The sequence below is a fragment of the Lithobates pipiens genome, unplaced genomic scaffold (assembly GCF_037356315.1).
Source record: "Lithobates pipiens isolate NorthernLeopardFrog02 unplaced genomic scaffold, aLitPip1_a1.2 Scaffold_8, whole genome shotgun sequence".
Classification (NCBI taxonomy): domain Eukaryota; kingdom Metazoa; phylum Chordata; class Amphibia; order Anura; family Ranidae; genus Lithobates; species Lithobates pipiens.
In genome coordinates, this window is record NW_027507903.1 from 400,342,746 (window position 1) to 400,367,192 (window position 24,447).

A 24,447-nucleotide genomic window follows, 5' to 3' on the forward strand; every position below is an offset into this window, starting at 1 on the left:
GTTCAGGTGTTTTTTTTCACCTTTATTCTGTCTAAATATTTTTGGATCATATCAATTTTGAGTCATAGTGGTTCATTTGGGGCTATGTCAATATCATCCCTTTATGGCTCCCTCATGCTCCTTTATATACCCAGAGATGAAGAAGGTATTTAATAATATTGCCTTCTCTTTGTCCCCAGTCACCCACTCTAATTATATTATAAAGGGCATACATACTCAGAGCTGACCTTTAGTTCTTTATAGGTTTCCCTTGTGTATTTATTAGTAAGCTTCATATCCAGGTACTTTCATTTGCCCAGATTTAGGAAGAGAGTCAGCAAGTTGTAATTCTCAACAACAACAAAGTTCTAGTGAACATCTTCAAGAAACGAGAAAACATTGGATGCGGAAGAAGCAGCAGAGACAATGGCAGTGGCCACAATGGGGCTGTCAGCACTGGAGGAGAGCTAACTGAAAGGTCATGATGCCTTGATCTTCAAGATGTTGTGCATAAGCAAGTGTATGATGCTTCCACTTCCATTCATACTTTTTACTGTGTAACTCCTCCCTTTTCCTTTGTCATTGCTGAGTTAGAAATAAAGCGCTGTGGTCACACTACCTCCTGATTGTAAAGCAGGGTGCATGTCAACCCCCTGCAGAGAGACTACTGCTTCTTTGCAGAGAGCAGTGGTCCTTCTCTGCAGTATTCTGGGGAAAGAGGGGGACAACTATAAGTTCGTGTTAGCAGAAGAAAACAATGTACCTTACCATTTTGTTGCATCCTGAAGCTATTCTGACATGTTTACCTTAACTTCAAATATGAATGCAAATTATATATAGCTTTCTCATATGTAACATTTTATTGATTTTAAGATCATATTCAGTGTTTCTGAATGCAAGTAAACTATAATATTAGAAGACAAAGCTTCATTTTTTATTTTTCTACTTTTCTTCTTTCTGATCAGATTCAGCAAATTACTTTTTTGACCTACTGAAATGAGTACATTTTTCATATATTATTTATTGATATTGTTCATTGTAGCAATATACAAAGCACAGTTATATTAGATGTTCCCTACTTGATAAATGATGAAGTAAACCTTGCTATGCTACAATCAGTTTGACATTTTTATTAAATGCTATGAAATATTAGTGGTAGAAAACATTTTGGACCCTTAAAAAAGGAATGTTTGCAGTAAAGGGGAGAAGCGAATGGCTAGTTAGATATTTTAACTTGCAATCAAAAAATAATGTACTCCCAAACATATGTGTTTCCACCTCTGACTTGATCTAAGTGGAAGTTAGTTATTTGTAAAGTGAGCGTCATTTTGTTTATGCCAAGTATGGCATGTTTGAAGAAGTCCAGTTAAAACCGTACCTTGTTACTAGCTTTCTGTCAAGTGCTATATTTCAAAGCAGGATAAAAAATAATCATTATAAATAGTATTAGCTGCTTATTTAAATTTATAATGCTATTAGTGCAATGTATAGTGGAAAATCAAACATGTCACAGTAGACTTTAGACTTAGACTTTACCTTGAGGTTGTGGCCCTTGGGCTTGCTTTATTGATGACTAGGGATGGGCCGAACGGACCCTTGTTCGGTTCACACCAGAACTTTCAAAAGTCTGAACCCCATTAAAGTCAATGGGACCCGCATGTCAAAAATCAAAGGTGCCCATTTTGAAGGCTTATATGGAAGTAATTGGGCATACAATGGTTATAGGCTCCCCTGGGGGATATGTAGTAATAAAAAAAAGTTTTTGAAAAACATAATTTTTAAATGAGCAGTGAAAAATGACTTCCAATTTAGTGCCTGAGGGGTCCCCTTAGTCTACATGTACGTAATAGAGGGAGTTTGGGACTTTAAAACGAAGCACTAGGATAATGGAGGTAGGTTTTAACCAAATTGAAAAAAATATATATAATTTTTTATTGATTGTTCAGTAACAGATCATAAAAAATAATAAAGATCGAATTCATAAAGTATATAGGCATAAGTACAGTAGAAGCATGATATATAGTATTCACATATAGCAGCACATAGTAGTAATAAATAAAATAATTGGGTAATATGGCATGGTAGTGCCTATGACAGCAAAACCGACATCAGCAAGTACATCCACATAATACATATGCATCCACTAGATGTAAAACAAAAATAAATTTAGTATGTAGTTAAAAAAGTAAATTCATAACAAATTCATAAAGTATATAGGCGTAAGTACAGTAGAAGCATGATATATAGTATTCACATATAGCAGCACATAGTAGTAGTAAATAAAATAATTGGGTAATATGGCATGGTAGTGCCTATGACAGCAAAACCGACATCAGCAAGTACATCCACATAATAGATATGCATCCACTAGATGTAAAACAAAAATAAATTTAGTATATAGTTAAAAAAGTAAATTCATAATAAAATAAATATAGTTCCATATAAAGTATAACTGGGACATCATTTCAAAAGCTTGACGCGTTTCGTGGGTGTCTCCCCACTCATCAGGAGCTGATGCGACCAAAAAATTCCTATGGAATAGAATAAAGAATAATATAATATACTAACCAACCAAAATTCCCCTCCTTTTTTGCATATATATCGGGATGGAAGTACCTGGATATACGGGATTGATAGTGTCCCCCTATCTTCCCGGCGTGAGGTCCATTTATATATTGCTGATGTCTTTAGTATTTTTTTATGTACCTACATACATTTATTCTATTCATGTTTATGTTGTACATTGACAGCATTACCGACACCGTATAAACGTCCCACCTGGATATCTAATTAATAGGGTCCAGTGCACACTCGCTGGCCGATTGCAGTTATTGTTATGTGTGGGGCGGTTGGGTATTTGGGTGTTGCTGGGCTCTTTTCTTTCCTTGCGGGAACTGCGATGCGCCAGTTAGTCCTCCCCTCCTCCCCCTTCACATCTGATTGGGAGGTTCGGGTGGACTCTACTTTGCGCATCGGCGCCACGCGTCCTACGTCGTGCATGTGACGTCACCTTTGACGTCATCACGCCGACGTTTTAGTGATTCTCGTCTCCGTGTCTCTATTGGGGGGGATCTGGCGCGCCTGTCGCTGGTTTTTTTATCCAGGTTAGGTGGGGCTCCTCCCCCTATGTTTCACGCACGTGGCGTTGGCGGCATATTTAAACCCCACTCGGAGATAGCTGTGTGTGCGGCTGGTCTCTGCATGGAGTCTGCACACACTGGCCGTCTTGTCTGCTGGTGTTGTTTTTAGGAGCGATGTTTAGGTGAAAAATCTCTTTTCTCCTTCTACTCACACTTCATCTCTGTTCTGATTGTACTTGACCCTGCCTATGCTCATGGTTACTACCTTTTGTCTTAAGCCACTATACTAGCTTTTATAAATATTACCATTACTATCATTAAAGTTTACCTTATATATATATATATATTTTTTTTTTCTCTCCATGCTGGTTGTGCAATCAGTATCAGCTGTGGATAGTTAAAGGGGCCTTTATTATCAGAGCCGCCCTGACCGGTGTCTGCAGACCTTATTGGCAGGACGCCGGCTGGACGGATCTCTCATCCTAATATCTTGTCTGCTGGTGTTTTAGGAGTGATGTTTAGGTGAAAAATCTTTTTTCTCCTACTACTCACACCTTTTCTTGCTGACTGGTAATTCTGTCACTCTCCTTGTCTATCATGGTCTATGTACACCCCTTCATCAATTTTCTTCACTTTTTGTTAAACTGCACACTCACACTTTCTTTTTACACTATTACATTTCTTTAATTTTTGCACACCATTCACTGTTTACATTCATCTGCATATACTTACTACATAGTATATACTTGGCTTATGGCCAGCACTCTCTCTGTACTCTTTGAGGGTCGCTATCAATTTTCAATTACTTTTGCATCACATTATTTTCATTAATCATACATACTATTAACATTTTGTTTTTAGATATGTTTTCAACAATTGCCACACATTCCATATCTGATACTCTTCAACACTGCTGTATCTTTTTGGTTTCGCCTGATATCGCATCCATGTCTATGCCGCCTCAGTTCCCGGGGAGGGATCTTGCCCATGGCCCACCCTACGCCCACTGCCGCACACTGCACTTTCCATCCGGATTGGTGAGTCTGCCCTGGCTAACCATTTACACGCATTAAATCCCCATAAATTTATTTTTATTTATATGGTTAGTATATTATATTATTCTTTATTCTATTCCATAGGAATTTTTTGGTCGCATCAGCTCCTGATGAGTGGGGAGACACCCACGAAACGCGTCGAGCTTTTGAAATGATGTCCCAGTTATACTTTATATGGAACTATATTTATTTTATTATGAATTTACTTTTTTAACTATATACTAAATTTATTTTTGTTTTACATCTAGTGGATGCATATCTATTATGTGGATGTACTTGCTGATGTCGGTTTTGCTGTCATAGGCACTACCATGCCATATTACCCAATTATTTTATTTACTACTACTATGTGCTGCTATATGTGAATACTATATATCATGCTTCTACTGTACTTACGCCTATATACTTTATGAATTTGTTATGAATTTACTTTTTTAACTACATACTAAATTTATTTTTGTTTTACATCTAGTGGATGCATATGTATTATGTGGATGTACTTGCTGATGTCGGTTTTGCTGTCATAGGCACTACCATGCCATATTACCCAATTATTTTATTTATTACTACTATGTGCTGCTATATGTGAATACTATATATCATGCTTCTACTGTACTTATGCCTATATACTTTATGAATTCGATCTTTATTATTTTTTATGATCTGTTACTGAACAATCAATAAAAAATTATATATATTTTTTTCAATTTGGTTAAAACCTACCTCCATTATCCTAGTGCTTCATTTTAAAGTCCCAAACTCCCTCTATTACGTACCGATTACCGGGATGGAGGCACATACTTGTGCTTCATTTAAAGTCCCAAAATTCCCCTCCTTTTTTGCTTAGTCTACATGTAAGGTGGCAGATCTGTACCGTGTCTAGAATCTGCTGCAGCAATAATTGCATTTATAAAGCCAAAAAAAGTAATTTTCCCTGCAAGCTGCCTTCATTTTACTCAGCAACAACTGGGGAGCCAGTGTGTATGATGAGGCCACAATGTATTGCACTGGTAACAAGATTAGAGTTTTTGGATAGAAGTAAAAGGTGCAGAAAAATTGGTCTTTGGGCATCAGTGGCTCCTTCCCACCATTACTCTATAGAGGTAGTCTTGATGAAACCAAGAATTGGCCTTGCTGTAAAAAATTGCGATGATATGCACTTGTCAAACAGGTGCTGAAAAATTGGTCTTTGGGTGTTAATTATGCCCATGAAACCTCTACCAAAAACATTCTTCCAGATGAAATGATTGAACACCCTCAAAGTCCCGTAGAGATTCCATATTCCAAAAAGGCTTAATCAGTGACATCAGCATCAGGGGCTTTATAGCTGGTAATCCAGGAAGGATTCATTTTTATAAAATTCAAACGGTCCACGGAGTCTGTGGACAGATGCGTTCTATGATCAGTAATGAAATCTCCTGCGGCACTGAATGCCCATTCTGACAGCACCCTGGATGCAGGGCAGCCCAACAACTCAATAGCAAACTGGGCAAGTTCTGGACAGTGGTGTATTCTCATGATCCAGTAAGTCAGTGGATCATCAGCTGGAAAGGTCTCCATCTCTGTTCTGGCCCAGAGGTAATTGTCCACCATGTAATGCAGACATTGCTGATGGGATGTGGAAGCTGAAGTCCTGAGTAGTGAGGACTAAAAAAAAAATCAGAAATGCCTTACTTAGGTGGACACCTTCTCCAACGATCCTCTTTTGACCAACAGAAGACTCAAAACTAAGTTTTCCACAACACTGTAACCTACCGGAGTCAGGATAAATGTTCAAAAAAATCCTCTTTAACTTTTCCTCAGTAGATTTTATCTTCTGCACACTGTGTGGGGATGGGATGAGTTCTGAGACCTTCCCCTTATAATGGTGGTCAAGGAGGGTTGCCAACCAGTAATCCTCCTGCTCCTTTATGCCACATATTCTTGGATCCTTTTGAAGGCTTTGAAGCATGAGGTTGCCCATGTGTCAGAAACCATGAAATCAGGCCGAGACAGAAGTAAAGTTAAATCACACTTGTTTAATAATAAAAGTAAATAGAACAAAACGTAGTCAAAACATAGCCAGAGTTCAGGAACTGGAACAGATAGTCAGACAAGCCAAACATCAAGGAGCCAGAGATGAGAATAGTAAAATAGCAAGCAGGAGCTAGAGCCAGAAGGGATGTCAGCCAAGCATATCTTTAACAGAAAAGCAGGAGAGTGTCTCTGTGATGTTGACCAAGGAAAAGGCAGCGATCCTCTGGGCTGGACAGCTTAAGAAGGCAGGAATGGCAAGCAGGATATCATCAACAGCTGAGTACATGTGGAGAGATAGGAACTGGCAATCAGCTGACCAGCGGCCAGCTCAGAGAAGGAAGGGCTGTGCCCAGCCCTGACAGTACCCCCTCCTCAATGACCCCTCCCCCTCGGAGGACCACCAGGCTTTAGAGGAAAACATCTATGGAAATCACGGAGGAGGACAGGGGCATGTACATCCGAGGATGAGACCCAAGAGTGTTCCTCTGGAATGTACTCCTTCCAATGCACTAGCTACTGTATGCGCCCATGGAACCTATGGGAGTCAACAATGGGCTGTACTTCATAGTCCCCATGGTTCTCAACATGTATAGAGTGAGGATGTGGCACTGAGGGGGTAAAGCGGTTTCAGACCAAAGGTTTTAACCACTTGCTTACTGGGCACTTAAACACCATTCTGCCCAGACCAATTTTCAGCTTTCGGTGCTCTCACAATTTGAATGACAATTACTCAGTCATGCAACACTGTACCCAAATGAATTTTTTGTCCTTTTTTTCCCACAAATAGAGCTTTCTTTTGGTGGTATTTGATCACCTCTGGGGTTTTTATTTTTTGCGCTATAAATGAAAAAAGACCGAAAATTTTGAAAAAAAACGCATATTTCTTTGTTTCTGTGACAAAATTATGCAAATTATAAATTTTTCTTCATAAATTTTGGTCACAATTTATACTGCTACATATCTTTGGTAAAAATAACCCAAATTAGTGGATATTATTTGGTCTTTGTGAAAGTTAGAGCGTCTACAAGCTGTGGTGCGAATCGCACAAAATTGATCACATCTGATGTACTGGTGGCCTATCTCGCTTCTTGTGACCCGAACAAGTCAGAAAAGTACAAATACCCCCCAAATGACCCCTTTTTGGAAAGTAGACATTCCAAGGTATTTAGTAAGAGGCATGGTGAGCTTTTTGATGTTGTCATTTTTTTCCCACAATTCTTTGCAAAATTAAGATTTTTCATTATTTATTTTTTTCTCCACAAAATTGTCATTGTAATAGGTTATTTCTCTCACGTGGCATGTGTATACCACAAATGATACCCCCCAAAAAATTCTGCTACTCCTCCTGAGTATTACAATACCACATGTGTGTGACTTTTTCACAGCCTGGCCACATAGAGAGGCCCAACATGCAGGTAGCGCCATCATGTGTTCTAGGAACATAAATTACACATCTAACTTGTTGACTATTTATTACACTTTTGAAGCACCAGGACAATGACACGTGACACTGATGACAGATGGCACTGATACGTGGCAATGATGACACTTATACGTGGCACTGATGACAGGTGGCACTGATGACAGATGGCACTAATATGTGGCACTGATGACAGATGGCACTAATATGTGGCACTGATGACGCATGGCACTTATACGTGGCACTGATGGCACGTGGCACTAATACGTGGCACTGAAGACACGTGGCACTGAAACGTGGCACTGATGACAGATGGCACTAATACGTGGCACTAATATGTGCCACCGATGACAGATGGCACTAATACATGGCACCGATGACGCGTGACACTGATGACAGATGGCACTGATAAGTGGCATTGATGACACGTGACACTGACAACAGATGGCACGTGACACTGACAGGTGGCACTGATGACAAATGGCACTGATACATGGCACTGATGACAGATGGCACTATGTGGCACTGACGACACGTGGCACTGACGACACGTGGCACTGGGGGCAGGTGGCACTGGGGGCAGGTAGCACTGGGGGCAGGTAGCACTGGGGTGGATGGCACTGGGGGCAGGTAGCACTGGGGTGGATGGCACTGGGGGCAGGTAGCACTGGGGTGGATGGCACTGGGGGCAGGTAGCACTGGGGTGGATGGCACTGGGGTGGATGGCACTGGGGCGGATGGCACTGGGGCAGATGGCACTGGGGCAGATGGCACTGGGGCGGATGGCACTGCTGGGGGTGGATGGCACTGCTGGGGGAGGATGGCACTGCTAGGGGAGGATGGCACTTTATTTTATTTTTTAACTTTTTTTTCTCTCACAGGCAGAATGGCTGCCGCTGCAGCCGTTCATCTCTCCCCTCTCGCACTGTCTGTGCGAGGAAGGAGAGCGGCGCTGAGAGATGATCTCATATGTAAACATATGAGATCATCTCCCATTGGACACGCCGATCACGCTGTAAACGGCCGCTGTGATTGGCCGTTTACAGCGATCTGTGTTTGTCTGTCCCCAGGGGACACGGCGAACACAGAACTTCCGCGATGCGCGCCCGCGGCGGCGCGCATCGCGGAAGTAAACATCAGGACGTCCAGGGACGACCACCCGGACAAACGCGCCTGCTCTACGGCCGTCATTCGGCTATAGGGCGGGCGTGAGGTGGTTAAACATTCAGTCACAAGCAGTACTCACACTGCTGGTGCTTGCTGCTGGGAACCACTGACCTACACATACTCTCAGATGTGGTGAGTTTTAAGTGCCATTGCGTGCGCTCCGCCGCCACTGTTTTTTTTTTGCTAAACAAATACCCAGACCTGAAGGGCCTAGTATGGATTTTGGGGGGACTCCCATGCAAGTTTTTTTTTTAATTTTGGTTCGAGGTTCCCCTAATATTCATATCAGATCCAAAGACCCTGGTAATGAGGGGGACCCATGTCGTTTTTTCAATGATTTTAATTTTCATCCACGATCAGTTTTAAATTAAATTTTTTACTTTAGAAATGTAAACATCACGCCGTCCAGGGTCGCTGCAGCCGTTCATCTCTCCCCTCTCGCACTGTCTGTGCGAGGAAGGAGAGCGGCGCTGAGAGATGATCTCATATGTAAACATATGAGATCATCTCCCATTGGACACGCCGATCACACTGTAAACGGCCGCTGTGATTGGCCGTTTACAGCGATCTGTGTTTGCCTGTCCCCGGGGGACACGGCGAACACAGAACTTCCGCGATGCGCGCCCGCGGCGGCGCGCATTGCGGAAGTAAACATCACGCCGTCCAGGGACGGCAACCCGGACGAAGGCGCCTGCTCTACGGCCGTCATTCGGCCATAGGGCGGGCGCGAGGAGGTTAATAAGGAGAACTGAAATACATTCAAAATACGCATGTGTTAAGTATCAGATAAGACCAGAACTGTGTGGACTGCAACAGAGGAAACCCAAACGTGTATAAGTGAAATATGATTTATTAAAGAAAGTGAATAATATAAATACAACCACACAGTGCAATAAACCAACCAACAAAGACCCCCAAACAACAACAGACAGATATGTACAATAAATGGGAAATGCAAGGACCGTAAACGATAGGCAGGCCAGGGTCATACACAGGGAGATCAGCAGATAAACAAGGGCAGTCCAGAATCAGAGTCACAAGCCAGGCCAAGGTCATACACGGGAGATCAGTAAATGGGGTAAGGAACACAGGACAGGGAGAGGATGGACGGATCAGACTGCAGGACAGGGATAATGGTAACAGGTGGGACAGGGTAGGGACCAGGACAGGGAAACAGGATAAGAACCACGGGTCACAGGTTCAGGGCACAGGAATAGGTACAGAATCAGGATCACAAGCAGCAGGTCAGGGCACAGGGAACAATACCAAGGCGAGGTGTGTGTGCACCTGCCGGGTATTTATAATGGCTGCTGTCAGTCATGTGACGCCTGACTGCAGAAGGCAATACCTGCTCCATACTGCCAGGATCCCTCCGCTGGTGGACACCAGTACTGCGGACCAAAGATGACATAATTCCAGCAGGAGACACCTGCTGGTGGATCGCAGTACTGCATGCCAAATGATTGATATTACCAGCGGAGGGAACCTTTCCTGACAGCATGTTAGAAGGAAGGTCGCATAAGCCACTGGGTTAATCCTGCGAAGAATATGGCAAGGCCCAATAAACCAAGGTGCGGACTTCAGTGAAGGAACACAAAGTCGGAGGTTGCGAGATGAAAGCCAGACCGTGTCCCCAACTAGTTAGGAATGCACAGGCAGGCGTCTGCGGTCAGCGCGGAGTCTGTACCTATCATTAGCATGTCGCAAAGCCTCCTGGATTTGTGCCCAAGTGGAACAAAACCCACGGAGATGCTCGTCTAACACAGGAATACTATGCGGAACAAAAGAATCAGGCAACATGGAAGGTTGGAAACCATAGTTCGCCATAACGGGGACAATCGGGAAGCAGAATTCAAGGCACTGTTGTGAGCAAACTCTGCCCACGGTAATATGTCTGACAAGTTGTTATGCTCGTCAGAAATATAGCAACATAGGAATTGCTCCAAGGACTGATTGGCTCGTTCTGTGGCCCCATTAGACTGTGGGTGATACCCAGAGGAAAAAGCAAGCTGAATTCCCAACTGTGCACAAAAGGCTCGCCGGAACTGGGACACAAACTGACTACCCCTGTCTGAGACAATCAACTTCGGTAGCCCATGTAAGCGAAAGCTCTCCCGAGCAAAAATGTAAGCCAGTTCCTTAGAAGTGGGCAACTTCTTAAGTGGAATACAATGAGACATTTTTGAGAACTGCCATAAGGATAACTGTGTTGCTCTGGGAGTTGGGTAACTCCACAATGAAATCCATAAACTAGTGGGTCCAGGGCCTCTCTCATAGTTAGTAAGGTTGAATAAAGACACCAGTCCATCCAGTTCAACCTGAGTGAGTGTCTATCCCTATCCCTGTACATTGCACACTTACATTGGTCCCTACCCTCAAGGAGCCCACAATCCAAAGTCCCCATTCATATACTAGGGCCAATTTTGGACAGAAGCCAATTAACCTACCTGCATGTCTTTGGAGTGTGGGAGGAGACCGGAGTACCCAGAGGAAACCCACGCAGGCACAGGGAGAACATGCAAACTCCAGGCAGGTAGTGTCGTGGTTGGGATTCGAACCAGCAACCCTTTTTACTGCTAGGTGAGAGTGCTAACCACTACACCACTGTGCCGCCCACAGGAGGCCCACTAGAGGACCACTAGAGGACATTGTGGAGTCTTAGTCTGAGCACACATGGAACAGGCAGCTACAAAGGTGGTTACATCAGCACATAGACTAGGCCACCAGAATTGCTGGGAAATGGCCCAAAAGAGTTGATTCTTCCCAGGGTGGCTAGCACCCTTGGGACAATGGTAAGTCTGGAGCATGGCATTACGGAGACTCTCTGGGACAAAGCAGTGGTCACAAGGTTTCTCAGGAGGATCATGGACCTGAGCAGCAAGAAATTTGTCACCCAAAGGAGAAGTGAGACTGGTGCGAACCATAGCCAGAATACGATCAGGAGGAATCACAGGAACCAGAACCGAATCCAACTTGGAAGTGGAGGAAAATTGTTGTGACAAGGTGTCAGCCCTTACATTCTTAGTGCCGGGTAAGAATGAGACAATGTAATTGAAACTTGACAAGAAAAAGAGCCCATCCCACCCTTCTGGGAGAGAGGCATTTAGCCTCAGACAAGAACGCGAGATTCTTATGGTCAGTAAGAATGAGAACCATCACAGTGGTACCTTCGAGGAGATGTCTCCATTCTTTCGGGGCTAAAATGATCGCTGACAGCTCTCTCTCACCAATCTCGTAATTGCACTTCGCGGATGACAATTAATTGAAAAAGTAGCCACAAGGATGCAAAGTTCTCTCAGAGGTAGGACGTTGAGAAAGAAGGGCGCCAGCACCAGTCTCAGAAGCATCAACCTCAAGGAAAAAAAAGGTAACGTAGGATCAGGATGTGTCAATACAGGAGCAGAAACAAAGGCAGCTTTGAGACTCTCAAATGGACTCCGGAGAACAACTCTGTGGGTTACCGTTCTTTCTGGTCATATCAGTCAGGGGCTTGACCAGAGATGAGAAGTTATGGATAAACTTCCGATGATAGTTGGCAAAGCCCAAGAAACGCTGCAGAGGATGTAAACCCATGGGTCGAGGCCACTGTAGGACTGCAGAAAGTTTCTCTGGGTCCATCGAAAAAACAGCAGTGGAAATTACATAACCCAGGAATTTAACCTGTTCACGATGGAACTCGCACTTCTCCAATTTACAATAGAGATTTTTCTATCTTAGTTACTGAAGCATACGACAGACATCTGGGTGGTGGCTCTCCAGGGACTTGGATAACATGAGAATATCATTGAGATAAACCACCACACATAACTGCAGCAAATCTCAGAGGACATTGTTAATGCCGGGGCGTTACAAAGGCCAAAAGGCATTACAATGTATTCATTATGGCCTGTTTTGGTATTAAACACAGTTTTCCACTCGTCGCCCTCCTTAATCCTCATGAGATTGTATGCCCCTCTCAAATCAAGCTTTGTGAAAACCGTTGCTTTCTTGAGGCGGTCAAATAACTCTGTAATCAGCAGAATTGGTTAGGCATTCTTAATCGTGAAATGATTGACACCCCTATATTCAGTACAAGGTCTCAGTTCACCACTCTTCTTCTTCACAAAGAAGAAACCTGCACCAGGATTTGTGGATGAAACCTTGAGAAAGTGCGTCTGCAACATATTCCTCCATGGCCTTATTCTCCCAGACCGACAAAGGGTAAACACGGCTACGAGGGGGTATGGCACCAGGTTGAAGGTCAATTGCACAATCATACGGCCGGAGTGGAGGCAAACTACTGGCTGGACCTTTGTCAAAGACATTGTTAAAATCGTGGCGCTCCTCCACCAGGGAGGAGAGTGAAGAGGTGCACAAGACCTTGGCTACATTCTGGAAGCATGTCTTATGCATTGTGGCGACCAGGAGAGAACCTCAGCAGAGCCAATCAAAAGAGGAGTTGTGCCTCTGTAACCAAGGATAGCCAATAACCAACGGAAAATTAGGAGAGGAAATAATTTGGAATTGGATTATCTCATGGTGAAGACCCCCATCGGCGATGAATGGAACCATCTCATGAGTCACATGGGCAGGCTGTAGGGGTCTCCCATCAAGAGCCTCAATGGCAAGTGGACTGTCACGCAGCTGCAATGGATTTGAGTGCTTTGATACAAAGGCAGCATCAATGAACAGGCCCAAAGTCGATTAGAGCCTGTATCTTGACGGACAACGCCCAAGAAGGTTGACTTAAACGAGGGGCTTATCCTTCTGGATAACTGGGGTTAAAATAACGCCATCTAAGGTCTGTCTGTGACAGGACCTCAAGGTTCAGGCATTCCCTGGACGGGTAGAACAAGACTTCAAAATGTGACCTGCCTGGCCACAATAAAGGCACAATCTCTCCCCTCCTCCTAAAGGTTCTCTCATCCACAGAGAGAGACGCGTGAAGCCCAAGTGCATGGACTCATCTTCACTGACGGACGCGGTACCGGGAGGCATGGGAGGTGAGAGAGGCATGGGTGGGACTGCAAAGCTTGGAGGAAACCATGCATGAGGATTCTGCAAGCGCTCCTTAAAACAGAGTCTTTCTCTGAGTCTGGAGTCAATGAGGATGGCAACCGTGATAAACTTCTCCAGCTCAGTGGGCATATCTCAGGCTGCTATCTCATCCTTGATGGAATTTGTGAGACCATGAGAAAAAGCAGCCACGAGGACCTCATTGTTCCAAGCAACCTCTGCTGCCAGAGTACAGAATTCAATGGCCTAGTCGGCAACAGTTCTCATACTCTGTTTGATGGATGGGAGGCACTTAGCAACAGAAGCGGAATGTGCAGGAATGTCAAATACCCATTTAACCACTTGAGATCCGCGCTATAGTCAATTGACGGCTACAGCGCGGATCTCCTTTTCCGGGACGACATCTATTGACGTAGTCCCGTGCACGAGCGGCCTGCGCGCCCCCTGAGGGGCGCGTGCGGCGCGTTCTGTGATCGGCGAGTCTACGAGACTCGCCTGATCACCGATCCGTGCAAGGGGTCGATCCCGACCCCTTATCACGTGATCAGCTGTCAGCCAATGACAGCTGATCATGTGATATAACGGAGCCGGTAATCGGCTATTATTCCTCCTCGCGCTGTCAGCGCGAGGAGAAAAAAAAAAGCAGATCACCGGCGGCCGTGATCGGGACATCAGTCCCGATCATGGCCAGCACTGCTAGTGCCCACCTGCAACCCTGTCAGTGCCCACCTGCCCCCTGCCAGTGCAACAATAAAAAAAGTAAGTGCCCCCCGTCAGAGCCACCCAGCAGTGCCCATAGTGCCACCCAGCAGTGCCCACAGTGCCACCCAGCAGTGCCACCCAGCAGTGCCCACAGTGCCACCCAGCAGTGCCCACAATCTGCCTTAACAAAGGTGCTGCACCCGTGCCACATATCCGTGCCCATCAGTGTCATCTACCAGTGCCCAGCAGTGCCACCTATCAGAGCCACCTATCAGTGCCACCTATCAGTGCCCATCAGTCCCATCTATCAGTGGTACCTATCAGTGCCCATCCGTGCCACCCATCCGTGCCACCCATCCGTGCCATCTTATGTGCCCATCTTTGCCCATCAGTGCCGCCTTATCTGTGCCCATTGGTGCTGCCTTATCTGTGCCTATTTGTGCCGCCTTAACTATGCCTATCAGTGCCCACCAGTGCAGCCTATCAGTGCCCACCAATGCAGCCTATGAGTGCCCACCAATGCAGCCCATCAGTGCCCACCAGTGCAGCCTATCAGTGCCGCCTCATCAGCGCACTTCAAAGAAGGAGAAAAATGACCCGTTTGCAAAATTTTATAACAAACTTTTAAACATGATTTTTTTTTATTTTTTTATTTTTTTTGTTTGTTTAGCAAAAAATAAAACTCCGAGCTGTAATTAAATACCACCAAAAGAAAGCTCTATTTGTGGGAAAAAAATGATAAAAATTTCATTTGGGTACAGTGTTGTATGACCGCGCAATTGTCATTCAAAGTGCATCAGCGCTGAAAGCTGAAAATTGCTCTGGGACTGAGGGGGGTTTAAGAGCCCAGTAAGCAAGTGGTTAAAGGAGGCCACAAACTCAGGGTAATTCAAGACAACAGGTTTTTGCATCTCCCATAGAGGGTTTACCCAGGCCAAGGCTCTCGCAGAAAGCAATGATAGCGTAAAACCTACTTTGCTTCTGTCCGTGGGAAATGCCTGGGGCAGCGTCTCAAGGTATATCTCAACCTGGTTGAGAAACCCTCTGCATTGAACTGGATCACCCCCCAAATCACTGGGGAAGCAGAGCGAACCCAGGCATACCTCTTATAGAGGTAATTCTCAAGTCGGGTGCCTGAACAGAGACTGGCGCAGCAGCAGCAACATCTTGAAACTCAGGTTGTACTGGAGCAGCCGTAGTGGGAGATTCCAGGTGAGCCGTGTGACTCAGGAGTGTTTGTAATGCTATGGCAAACTGATCCATGCAGTGATCTTGCTCATCCAATCTGGGAAAAATATTACCAACAAGTGGATTGACTGTATCTTCTGAATTTATGGTCTTCGCCTACTGTCAGAAACCATTAAATCAGACCGAGACAGAAGTACAGTTAAATCACACTTGTTTAATAGTAAAAGTTAAAAGAACAAATCGTAGTCAAAACATAGCCAGGAAACTGAATGGATAGTCAGACAAGCCACGTGTCAGGGAGCTGGGGATGAGTGCAGTAAAACAGCAAGCAGGATCTGCAGTCAGAAGGGATGTTAGACAAGCAAGTCTTTAACAGGAAAGCAGGAGAGCGTCTCTGTGATGTTGACTAAGGCGAAAGCAGAGATCCTCTGGGCTGGATGGCTTAAGTGGGCAAGACTGACAAGCAGGATATCATCAACAGCAGAGTACCTGTGGAGAGATGCTCAAAGAAGGAAGAGCTGAGTCCAGCCCTGACACCATGAGCCACAAATTTGCAGAGGATTGAGAAGCAGACTCCTCGGGGTCACTCAGGATGACAGCATCTGGAACATCCTCCTCCATGCCATGTACTACTCCCAAGGGTCCTGGGGTTGGAAAGCCATCTTCCTCCCCTCTGGATGTCTGGATAAAGTGGGCCTTGAAAGGAAAGGAAGTCCTCCTCTTCCTCCTGCTGCTCTTTCTTCAGTGCCCTGTCCATAATGCCACACAGATTCTGCTTCAGCAGGAACACAACAGGGATTGTGTAACTTATAAATGCACTGTCACTGCTCACCATCCTTGTGGCCGCTTCAAATGGTGACACCACAGTGCATGCATCCTTAATGGTCAGCCATTGGTGTGGGGGAAAAAAGCAGAGGCGGCCTGAGCCTGTCCTCGTGCCACACTGGCACAGGTACTCGTTGATGGCCTTCTGCTGCATGTATAGCCGCTGCAGCATTCCCAAAGTTGAGTTACACTTGAGGGGCATGTCACAAATCAGGCGGTTTGCGGGCAGCTGGAATTCCTGCTGAATTTCAGCAACCGAGCACTGGTTGTGTATGACCACCTGATATGGATACAGACTCTTCTGGACTGCTTTTTTTTTTTTAAAGGTTTTTATTTGCCAAATGTATATACATGTCAAGTTCAAAACATAACATTTTAAATACAGTATATTCCACGGATTTCAACCAGATAAGTAGTATGTAGGTAGTCATTAATAAAAAGACATCTCCATGTAGATCTTAAATTGTACAATTAGCCCCTCCTCTTTTTTTTAAAGAAACAGTATATAATATACTACGTTAAACATAACATGCCGTTTCCAATAACATAAGGTATCAGAGAAATAAAAATAAAATTAAAATTAACACTCCAGGGGAACTTCCCTGTTAACCTTTAGTTCTTGTGCCGTGTGCTGCCGCTCTCCCTCTATCAGGTCTCATCATTTTATCATATATTTTATGTTTCCCATTAAATGTAAGATTGTGCAGTTTCAGTTGATTTAATCCATTTACCCCAGACTTTATTAAATTTCTTAGGGCAGCCTCTGGAGTCATATGTAATTTTATACATGGTGACATTAGCATTGACTAATCCTTTCCAAGCTTTCAATGTAAGGTGGTCACTACTAATCCATTTAAGAGCGATGAGCTTTCTAACAAAATAAAATAGTAGCCTTAATAGTAGTTTTGTATTATTACTCATAACCTCATCCTCTATAATTCCCAATAGTCCCAGACGTGGGCTACAAATGTTAGGCAGATCCAAGGTGTCAACTATGAATTGGGTCACCTGAGACCATAGTGGCCTTATTCTATCGCATTCCCAGACCATATGTATAAAGGAACCTTCCGCAGAGGAACATTTATGACAAATGGGGTTGTCTCTCCTTCCAGTTTTATATCGTCTAAGTGGGGTGTAATACATTTGATGCAGGTATCTGAGTTGTATCATTTTGTCTCTGGCAGATATAACCATAGGTAGATATGAAGCCAGTACCTCCTCCCATTGATCCTCTGTAATTTCTGGTGTAAGCTCAGTCCATTTCTCCCTAAGTTTCCTTTCTTTTGGGTATACTTTTCCAACAAGAGTGTTATGATAGGTGGAGATTTGTTTTGTGTGCTCCGGATGCGTGAGGAGTCTCTACATTTTGGAGTTTACAAGAGATACTGACTCTGCTCCAAATTGAGCCCGAGAAGCATGTTTTAGTCTGGTAAATTGGTATTCCCATGTATCTGGAAGGTCCAGATCTCTTTTCAGTTGCACAAATGACTTCAAATCCCCATTATCATTATATAATTGGTGTAAGTAGGTCTGTCCAAATTTGGCACACCTATATCCATCCTCCAAATGGAAAAACTCCTTCAAGCATGGGTTAAACCACAATGGGGCATTAGGTGACAGCTGAAGCGGAGTGTCCAGTATATGTTTTATACAGATCCCCAGAATCCACTTAGCAGAGCTAAGCATCTCCTTTCCTCTCTCGGTGGGTTTCACCCCCTGAAGAAGAAATTCAGTAGAGTTTCATAAGAAGTCACTACAGCCGCCTCAACTGCCACTGCTGCATTATTCAGCTGTGGGAGCATTCGCTAGTGAATATGTACTAGTTTGCGAAGCCAGATAATATAGGCGGAGGTCAGGTACTGCCAAGCCACCCCTCCCCACAGGTAGTTGTAGAAGCTCCAGCACGATTCTAGCCACCCTGTTGCCCCACAGGAAAGAGGTTAGTAGAGAATTAATCTGTCTGAATGTCTTCTTCGGGATGTAAGTTGGGGCATTAGAAAAGAGGTAGAGGAATTTGGGGAGAAAAATCATTTTAAATAAATTGGCCCTTCCAAACAGTGTAAGTGGTAAATCTTTCCTCTTCCGAATCCTATCTTGGAAGGTTGTAATTATGGGCCATAAGACCATCACAACAAATGAGTCCACTGGGAGTTGGATCTTTATTCCCAAATATTTAAATTGTGAGACTGTGGTTAAGGGACATTGTTTGGGAAAGGACAGGTTTGGTTGTGGATCCAGAGGAAAAAGGACTGATTTAGTCCAGTTAATGCGGAAACCGGAAAAGTCACCAAATACCTGAACTAGGGAGACCGCAGCTGACAAGGAAGCATCAGGGTCTCCCAGATATAGGAGCATGTCATCAGCGTATAATGACACACGTTCCTCTAACTCCCCAACCAAAAACCCCCTAATCATGTCATGAGATCTGAGTTTAAAAGCTAGCGGCTCAATAGCTAGAGCAAACAGGTGAGGGGACAGGGGGCACCCCTGTCTCGTTCCCCTATGGATCTGGAAAGAGTCTAAGTCCATTTACTCTGACGCTCGCTCTTGGGTCCTTGTACAATAATTTCACCCATGAGATAAACCTCTGGACAAATCCCACTCTATCCAGGATGGAGAATAGATAGTCCCATTCTACAGAATCGAACGCCTTCTTTGTATCTAGAGAGGCAATCACTCTCCTGCCCGTATTAATATGTCGAGTCTGCAAATTAACATACAATCTACAGAGATTAATTTGTGTACAGCAGCCAGGTATGAATCCTGTCTGATCAGAATTTATTAGTTTGAGAACCACCGACAGCAATCTACTGGCTAAGACCTTGGCCAGAATCTTGACGTCAGAATTTATTAACGAGATTGGCCTATATGATTCACATTCTTGGGGATCTTTCCCGGGGTTGGGGATCACCACAATCAGCGCTTCTCTCATAGAGTCTGGAAGTATCTCGTCCTTTTCTGCTGCAATAAAAACTTTTTGCAAAAAAGGGACCAGTTGTTCCCTGTGCAGCTGATACCAGTCAGCCGGGAACCCATCAAGGCCCAGAGACTTACCAGTTTTAAAGGGGGAAATAGCTCCAGATATCTCTTCCTGTGTTATGGGTATGTCCAAAGCTACACTATCCTCCTGCGTCAATGAGGGTAAAGTAAGGGAGTCCAGGTAAGTGTTCAGTTCCTGTTGAGTATGTCGAGTCTGAGTCTGATACAGAGTTTCATAAAAGTTTCCGAAGGTGTTTAAGATCTCGGGAGATTCTCTCACTGTTTCCCCCCTGGGGCTCCTAAGTTGCAATACCGAGGTCGGAGTATAAAGTGGCTTTGCTAAAAAAGCTAATAGGCAGTCACTTTTGTCTCCAAACTCAAAAAAGGACCTAGATTGGTGTAGTTGCTTTTTTTGTAGCACGTTCAGTCAGGAGTAGTTTATATAGTTTGGTTCGGTCTTGCCATATTTGGTACTTACTAGGGGATGGGCCCTGAATGTAATTACTTTCCACCTCCGAGGTCTCGGACTCTGCTTTTTTTACTTCAGAGTTCAGAGCTCTGGAAAAATCTCTAGTTTCCACAGTGAATACCCCTCTCATAGCTGCCTTAAAGGCATCCCACTGGTTAGCAATCTGTGTTTTCCTCCCATTCTCTCTCCAGAAATTATCAATATTCGTTTTGCATTTTATAGTAATTAATTAGTCTTGGAGCCAATATACATTCATATGCCAGTGTCATCTTCCCCGAGGGCCATTAAGATCCAGCGTAACCTCCAGTGGAGAATGGTCCGAAATGGCTCTAGGGAGATATCTAACACCATTAATGAGCGGGAGGCCATCTAGGGTAGAGAGTAACACGTCTATCCTAGACAGTGTCCTATGGGTCTCTGAGTGACAGGAGTATTCCCTTGTTCCAGGGTGTCTTTGTCTCCAGACATCAGTGAGAGCATAGCTCTCTAGCCAGGAAGAAAGAATATAATGAAAGTTAGATATACATCCATGTCTATCTAGATCCCCATCTGACACTGCGTTAAAATCTCCCATTAGTAATAACGGACCCTGTGCGATTAATACAGCTTCTTGCAATATTTTGTCTAATATCCGGAGAGAGAAGGGGGGTGGGATGTATACACACACCAATGTCAGGCAAACATTAAACATTTGACACACTAATATGACATATCTGCCATTTGGATCTAATTTGACCTGCAAGATATGTGCTGAAGCTTTCTTGGTGATCAAAATGGCTACTCCCCTCGAATAAGTGGCATATTCAGCATGCAGTACCCTCATAATATTGGCCTTCTTAAAAGCCATTACCTTGGAGCCCTGTAAATGCATTTCTTGCAACAGGACAATGTGAGGTTTATACCTCTTGAGAAAGTCAAATACAAAGGACATCTTAATTTTCGAGTTCAGACCACGTACATTCCATGATATCAAATTTATCTTCCCCAACATTTGTGCTTAGAGAGAATATGCACCGTATGTCTACGGGAAGCCCCTTGTGTGGAAGCACCTGAGAAACTTTCGTCCTATGGAGAGCAGAGCAAAAAAAAAAACACCGGCAGCACACAGCACAAACTTATACACAACTTTAACCCCACCCTGCACACAGCCCCAACCTGGTGTGTGCCTGAATCCCATAACTGAAATATAGTGTAAACGACCTCAGGAGTTCATAGGTCTCTGCTATTCAAAACAACACTGCATATGTCTAGGCAGCATTACTTGAAAGAGGTAGACAGTGTCCAATGCGGTAGTCCATCAAAACCCAGAAACCACATTGGGGAGAAAAAATGCAAAAACATGTGCGAGACACGCAAGGGAAAAAATAAAAATGCCAAAAAAAACAAAACAACCCCTCACTCGCTCTCCCCTCAACCTCTCCCCCAAAAGAGGAGCAGCTCCCTTAGATTTGTGGACTTCCTCTCCTCACTCCTTGTCTTCTCTCTCTGTTGTAGAATGTTCTAAAGAAAAAAAAAAAACACGTGGACCATGGCGGGACATTTTTCCAAACTGTTGAAGTGTCAGATAGTATTGCAAAAGTAACAAGATGATATATGAAGATGTTCCTGTGATTGCCGGCGCTTGTGGTCCATATATAACTGCAATAACCTCACCGGGCCTCTGGGCTGCGACGTCCCCTAGTGTCCAGCCAGCGTGAAGCTTCAATAGGTGTATTAAAAAAGAAGGCTTTACCTCTATCCACCACCCGCCATTTTGCTGGGTAGAGCATACTGTATGGCATTTGTAATTCCTGAAGCCTTTTCTTAACATGAACAAAACTGTCTCTCTGCTTCTGCGTAACTGCAGAGAAATCCGGGTATATGGAAATGTGGTTCCCATTATACTGTAATTCACCCCCTGTACAGGCTGCACGAAGGATACTTTCCCGGTCTCTGAAGTGCAATAAGGGTGTGCTCCAGGAGGAGGTGGTTTAGAAGGGATTCTGTGGGCCCTCTCTATGGCAAATAAACGTGAAAATGTGGTGTCAGCCATATTATCTTTAAGCCATAGCTCTAGAAAATCCTCAGTCTGTTTACCCTCCGCTTTTTCAGGGAAACCAACAAAACGGAGGTTGTTCCTCCTCTGTCTGTCTTCCATGTCTCCCAACTTTTCAGTGTGAGCACAGACATCTCTGTGCAGGGTTTGCACTTTATTTTCCATGGGGCGTACTACATCCTCTAGATCACTAATCCGTTGCTTGGCTTCTGAGGCCCACTCTCTGATAGTCTGTACAGCTTGTTTAAGAAAAAAAAATTCTGCCCTCATCCCATCAATATGTTCAGTCAGGGTAGTTTGGCATGTGTATATGGCTTCCATAATTTGCTTTGGTGAGGGTTCCTCTTCGCCCTCAGCCAGCTCCGTCTCCCCCATATCCCTGGGGGGACATCTATCCAGGGATGAGCCCCTTCTCCTGCCCTGAGATCTGCGGGGTAGCGGGCTTACCTTCCCTGACTGTGTGGGTGAGTGAACGGCTCCGGTCCACTGTGCACTGCTTGGGCCCTGTTCCTCTGCCGCATGGCCGTCTCCATCTTGGGATCCCCATGCATAGCGGGATAGGCGGTCAGCGGCAGATTCCATGGATGCTGGCCCATATTTCACCATGCCCGCACATTCTGTCAGGTCCAGGGAATCTCAGGGTATCTGTCCTGTGAAGGATCTGTGTCTCTGACACTCAGGATTTAGGCAGGATTCGTCGTCCCGGCCGGAGCTCCTTCCCAGTGCTGCTCACGTGTCAGCTGCTAGATCAGCCCCCCTGGACTGCTTTAGTACATCTTACAATCCTGGGTACGTACTTAGGAAATGCTGCACCATCAAATTGAGGACATGTGCCACTCATGGCACATGTGTGAATTTTCCCTGGACAGGAGGTTAGAGCCATTATCGGACACCACCATTCTGGGCTCCAGCTGGTGTGGTGTGGACCACCTCTGGGCCTGTCCCTGCAGAGCTACAAGAATCTCTGCTCCGGTGTGGTTCCTGTCCTCTAAACACACCAGCTAAAGCACTGCGTGGCACCTTTTACCTGGCTCTGGGAATATCGCTTAAGGCGTACCTGATGTTCATTGGACAGTTCTTCAGAGAAGGGCATGGAGGTGATGGAGGAGGAGGAGGGGGTAGAGCTTACAGGTCTGGCATCATCACCAGCAGCTGTATGGAGACGCGGGGGCACAACAAGCTGCAGCACCGAGCCATGTCCTGCATTCTTTCGAGTTGCAAGCAGTGTTACCCAGTGTGCTGTGAACTAAATATATCGTCCCTGTCCATGCTTGCTGGACCACATGTCAGCAGTAAGGTCGATTTTATGGCTGACTGCCTTGCCCAACGATGCCAGAACATTCCTTTCATGTGATGGTAGAGAGATGGAGTGGCCTTACGTGAAAAGTAGTAGCGACTGGGAACCTGGCATTGTGGTACAGCACATTGTGCAAATTCACAGAAGGGGGTAGAATCTACCAGGCTGAAAGGCAGAAGTTGGAGAGTGAACAGCTTTGACAAGCTTGCATTCAGACGCTGTGCATGTGGGTGGCAGGGACTGTATTTTTTTTTATGCTGCAGCAGATGGGGCAGAGAAATTTGCCAGCTACAGTCTACAGCTGGTGGTGTGCTGCTGCCAGATGTGCTGCTAGGACCTGGGACACCCAGTGCTATACCAACATCCCTGTCAGTGGAGGCAGCTGTGAGTTAATGACTCAGTATCACAGGGGCAGACTGAAGTGGGTAAGGAGGAGGAGGAGGGACAGGTTTGTGCCCCTTTTGTGTGGCTTTGTGGTGCTCTTGCCAAGGGGCTGAGTGGTTGGACATTAAATGCCTTGTTAAGCATGTGGTACCCCAATGGTTGGTGTTTTTTCCACGATTGATGTGCCTGAGACACGGTTTGCGGATGTGCAGCAGCAGTGTGATCTGCTGAAGATGTGCTGAAAAAGAACCAGACAGCTGAGCTTTGGGGAGTGGGCCGGGAGATAAAAGCTGCAGAATGGGATGAAATAGGGTGGCTGCTCTCACTTTTTTTTATGTCGGCCTCCTTGGCGTTGTGCCGCTTTACCTTCAGTTTCCTTCTCTGCTCTATCTGGCACCCAGGTCGCATCAGTGATATCATCATTATCATCATCATCATCTCCATCTCCTCCATCTTTATCATTACCACTGGAGACAACTTGGCAATATGCTGCGGATTGGGGAACATGATTGCCAATATGTCTACCAGTGTTCCGCCCTCTCTCTAGGCTCATGTTCCTGTTATCCTCAACCTCAGAACCAACAGCTAAATCCAATAATGGCTGGGCATCATCAAGGAACAAGTGGCTGATGCTGTGGTCAAATAACTGATTCCTCAGTAGCTGATGTTGGGGCTAATGCAGGAACAGATGTGGACAAGGAGGCAGGTTTATCCACTCTGGCAACTGCAGGGGACTGCACACTTGTCTCTGCTTGCGTGACAGAGGTAGCGGAGGGTGAGGAAGGTTTAGTAAGCCAGTCCACCACCTCCTCTGCATGCTGTGGCTGGATAGCAAGGTCAAACTCACTAAACAGGG

At 44.9% G+C, this 24,447-nt stretch overlaps 1 long non-coding RNA gene across 1 annotated transcript; it reads left to right on the plus strand.

Moving 5' to 3' along the window:
* The first annotated feature begins 3,888 nt into the window (after positions 1 to 3,888).
* LOC143962921 (uncharacterized) lies at positions 3,889 to 4,821 on the plus strand. The gene is made up of 2 exons (XR_013270835.1): positions 3,889 to 4,096; positions 4,199 to 4,821. It is a non-coding gene; the product is annotated as an uncharacterized LOC143962921 (long non-coding RNA).
* Positions 4,822 to 24,447: the final 19,626 nt, after the last annotated feature.